General features: G+C 50.0%; 1 protein-coding gene across 1 annotated transcript in view; it reads right to left on the bottom strand.

The window, feature by feature from the left end:
* Positions 1-4,600, bottom strand: part of acot11a (acyl-CoA thioesterase 11a) — a 23,974-nt gene extending 19,374 nt beyond the window's left edge. Inside the window, exon 1 of the mRNA XM_080524807.1 lies at positions 4,588-4,600. The gene's annotated coding sequence lies outside the window, so the exon portion shown is untranslated. The remainder of the gene's footprint in view (positions 1-4,587) is intronic.
* Positions 4,601-5,000: the final 400 nt, after the last annotated feature.

Consider the following 5,000-nt stretch of genomic DNA (forward strand, 5'->3'; position numbering starts at 1 on the left):
TCTTCTTTTGTACATGTGGTACACAGAGAAAATGAATGAATGAATGAATGAATGAATGAATGAATGGTCTTTATTGTCATAGCTATAGTACAGGTACCAAACAACGAAATTTGGGGGGGGGGGGCTCCCCTGGTGCTAGGAAAAAAAAAACTAAAAAACAAGAAGGGAAAGGAGCTGGTTACATAAATAAAGGCTATGTACACTATCCACTATACTATACTATACAAATAAAACACTGTGCTGTACTCTATGCTATGCTATACCTATTCTAACATTTCCTATTCTCTGAACCTTATGTACCCTAGGGTTGTCATATTGCACATAGTGTTATTGCACATTCATTTAAAGTGTCGCAGTTTGCAGGCTTGAAATGTACACATTTGTGCCTCAGCACTACACCTGATTTCAATCCAGCAGCTACCATCAATCCGTCCAGACTGTCCAGGGCCCAGAACCTAGGTCTTTGCTGTGTTCAGGGCCTGAATGGCCCTGGGGTAGAAGCTGAGCTTCAGTCTGTTTGTCCTTGCGAACATGGTCCTGAACCGCCTGTTCGAGGGCAGCCGAGCAAAGTGTTCGTACCCAGGGTGGGATGGGTCTCTGGAGATCTTGGAGGCCTTCCTGAGGCAGCGTGTGTTGTACAGCTCTTCCAGAGAGGGGAGGGGGGCGCCGGTGATCTTCTGGGCCGATCTCACGACTCTCTGTAGCGCATTCCTCTCTGCGGCTGTGCAGCTGGAGAACCAGTTGCAGATGCAGTAGGTGAGGATGCTCTCCACTGCGCAGCGGTAGAAGGCCACCAGCATCTCCTGTCCGATGTGGTCTTTCCTGAGGACTCTCAGGAAGAAGAGCCGCTGTTGTGCCTTCTTGATGATGGCTGCTGTGTTGTTCTTCCAGGACAGGTCATCCTGTATGTGCACCCCCAGGAATCGGAGGGTTGAGACTCTCTCCACGCTCCCTCCGTCGATGAGCAGGGGCTGGACCTCAGATTTTTTCCTCCTGAAGTCCACGATGATTTCCTGGGTCTTTGACTGGTTCAGCAGCAGGTTGTTAACCTTGCACAGCTTGCTCAGCTGCTCTACCTCATCCCTGTACGCCGCCTCGTAGGCAGGGTGGGATGGTGGCCTGGGACAGGGACTGGTTGAATATGTTGGTGAAAACCCCAGCCAGCTGGTCGGCGCAGTCCCTCAGCACCCGTCCCAGGACGCCATCCGGCCCTGAGGCTTTCCTGGGGTCCACCGCCTTCAGCACGCGTCTCACTTCATGCTCTGTGAGGGTGAGGCTGCTGAGAGCTGGAGAGAGTGGTGTTTGTGTTGTGGTTACCTCCGTTCGCCCCTCGTCGAACCGGGCGTAGAAGGAGTTCAGCTTTTCCGCCAGCAGGGGGTCGTCCTCCGCGGCTGTGAGCCTGTTGGCTCTGAAGTTTGTCATGTGCTGAACCCCCTGCCACACCCGCCTGGAGTCGTTGCTCAGGAAGCATTCCTCAATCTTCTCTCTGTGGTCTGCCTTGGCCTCCCGGATGCCGCGCTTTAGGTTAGCCCTGGTGGTGCTGTACAGCAGTGTGCCCTTCCCTGCGAAGGCGTTGTCCCTCTCCTTGATCAGTTTTTGGACCTTCCCAGTCATCCATGGCTTCGTGTTGGGGTAGACCCGGACCCGTTTGTCCACGGTAGCTGAGTTGGTGCAGTTCACTATGTGGTTCAGAACCGACGACGTGAACTGTTCCAGGTCCTCATGCTCATATTCCTGCCATGAGGTGTCATTCAGGCAGATCTGCAGTGGAGCGGACCCTGCTGGCCAGGTTCTGACAGTCTTAGTGGTGATGGGAGCACTTTTCCTCATGGGAGTGTAGGCTGGGATCAGGAGGATTGACACATGGTCAGACATGCCTAGATGAGCTAGCGGTCTAGCCTTGTAAGCAAGCTTGATGTTGGTGTATACCTTATCCAGTGTTTTTTCTCCTCTTGTTGCACATTTAACATGCTGATAGAACTTCGGTAGTACTACCTTCAGGTCAGCATGATTGAAATCTCCCGCGATGATGTGTACGGCTTGAGGGTCCGCGGTCAGTCCACTACTGATGACGTCATATAGCCACGCCAATGCTAAGCTACCAGCCGCGCTCGGCGGTATGTAAACACATGTAATGTACACTGCGTTGAATTCCCTCGGGAGGTATGTGGGTCGGCATTTAACAGTCAAGTATTCCAGGTCTGGGGAGCAGTGGCTACTTACAGTTTTTGTGTTTAAGCACCAGCTGTCCTTCGTAGATATAATGAGGCCGCCTCCGCGCGTCTTCTCACTAAGCAGCGTCCTGTCCGCCCGGTGTAAAGTCCTTCCTTCCAAACCGACCGCGAAGTCCAAGATGGTGTCATTTAGCCAGGTCTCCGTGAGAATAATCACACAGCTATCTCCCACGGTGTTGTTAGTAGCGACCTGCAGTCTCAATTCGTCCATCTTGTTAGCCAGAGACCTGACGTTGGATAGGAATATACTCGGCAAAGCAGGTTTATCCGGGCTTCTCTTTAGCCTAGCTAGCAGGCCTCCCCTTCGTCCTCGGCGTTGCTTACGGTCACGACGCCGACGTTTGCGCCTGAGGGCTGGGACCGCGAACCATTGTTCTCCCGGCGACCTAGCGATTTCGAATGCAATCCTTTGTTGTTTCAAGAATTCCGTTGTTACAGTCCTCTCATTTTGCGCACCAACTTCTAGTAAGTCTAGTCTGCTGTAGGTACTATTTACACAGCCGTTCCCTATGAGTATTAAAATAAAAAAGTACATACAGATGTACTTAGAAACACTTAAAAGCACCGATTTGGGAGCTCCCCCAAGCCTCGCGACCAAGCGCGCCGCCATCTTGAAAACCAGCGTCAGAAGACCTGAGAGCTCTATTGGGCTGATATGCTAGCAGAAGACCTGAGAGCTCTATTGGGCTGATATGCTAGCAGAAGACCTGAGAGTTCTATTGGGCTGATATGCTAGCAGAAGACCTGAGAGCTCTATTGGGCTGATATGCTAGCAGAAGACCTGAGAGCTCTATTGGGCTGATATGCTAGCAGAAGACCTGAGAGCTCTATTGGGCTGATGCTAGCAGAAGACCTGAGAGCTATATTGGGCTGATATGCTAGCAGAAGACCTGAGAGCTCTATTGGGCTAATATGCTAGCAGAAGACCTGAGAGCTCTATTGGGCTGATATGCTAGCAGAAGACCTGAGAGCTCTATTGGGCTGATATGCTAGCAGAAGACCTGAGAGCTCTATTGGGCTGATATGCTAGCAGAAGACCTGAGAGCTCTATTGGGCTGATATGCTAGCAAAAGACCTGAGAGCTCTATTGGGCTGATATGCTAGCAGAAGACCTGAGAGCTCTATTAGGCTGATATGCTAGCAGAAGACCTGAGAGCTCTATTGGGCTGATATGCTAGCAGAAGACCTGAGAGCTCTATTGGGCTGATATGCTAGCAGAAGACCTGAGAGCTCTATTGGGCTAATATGCTAGCAGAAGACCTGAGAGCTCTATTTGGCTGATATGCTAGCAGAAGACCTGAGAGCTCTATTGGGCTGATATGCTAGCAGAAGACCTGAGAGCTCTATTGGGCTAATATGCTAGCAGAAGACCTGAGAGCTCTATTGGGCTGATATGCTAGCAGAAGACCTGAGAGCTCTATTGGGCTGATATGCTAGCAGAAGACCTGAGAGCTCTATTGGGCTGATATGCTAGCAGAAGACCTGAGAGCTCTATTGGGCTGATATGCTAGCAGAAGACCTGAGAGCTCTATTGGGCTGATATGCTAGCAGAAGACCTGAGAGCTCTATTGGGCTGATATGCTAGCAGAAGACCTGAGAGCTCTATTGGGCTGATATGCTAGCAGAAGACCTGAGAGCTCTATTGGGCTGATATGCTAGCAGAAGACCTGAGAGCTCTATTGGACAAAATGCAATTTGCTGCATTCATTTATTCACTCACTCACACAGACAGACAGACAGACATTCATTCATCTGTCAACCCGCAGCAGAAAACAGACAGACAGAGACAGACACACAGAGAGAGACAGACAGACAGACAGACAGACAGACAGACACACACAGAGAGACACAGAGAGAGACAGAGAGACAGACACACAGACACAGACAGACACACACACAAACTAGGACTATTGATGGAAACTAGCCTTCTTGGATGCATTATTTGATGTACATTGTCCCTGCCAAATAAACAATTAATAATTAATAATAACACACACACACACACACACACACACACACACACACACGAGGGTACGAAGGTTCAACAGAACAACAGGTTGTTGGTCCATCCTGATCTAGTGTCCACACCCCTCCTCCCCTCCCACCCCCCTGCGTGTGTGTGTGTGTGTGTGTGTGTGTGTGTGTGTGTGTGTGTGTGTGTGTGTGTGTGTGTGTGTGTGTGTCTGTGATCACAGCGTAGAAGTTACGGGTTGCACAACACGCAACTTTTCCAAAAACAATCATCACGCAACTGACCTGCGAGTTATTCTACACCACACACACCTCATATACACACCTTCACATCCACCTCATATACACACCTTCACCCACGGCAGACACGCGCTGAACTCACCTTCCCTCCACAGTTGTGTTGTCGGACGCACGGAGGTCTGAGCTGGGGGGATGCAGGACAGGCTGCAGGAGGCGCATGCGCGCTGCTACGCCTCTGCTTAAGGTGGGCTGACTTTCAGTCGCACATTTGATATTTCATATGATTGAAAATAATCATAATAATAATAATAATGAATTGTATTTATATAGCGCTTTTTTTCTGGGGCTCAAAGACGCTGACAACATGGGGGGAACAGAAACCACAGAACCAACAAGCAGCAGATCACATGAGCACAGAGAACACAGAGAAGTCACAAGTCACAAGTCAGTCCACCATCAAACAAATACAACAAAAGAATAAAGGCGTGGGCACGGTGTGGTACACGTGGGCACGGTGTGGTACACGTGGACATATTATTGTTCACGTGTACGATA

The sequence above is a fragment of the Nansenia antarctica genome (assembly GCF_963989245.1).
Source record: "Nansenia antarctica genome assembly, chromosome: 2".
Classification (NCBI taxonomy): Eukaryota; Metazoa; Chordata; class Actinopteri; order Argentiniformes; family Microstomatidae; genus Nansenia; species Nansenia antarctica.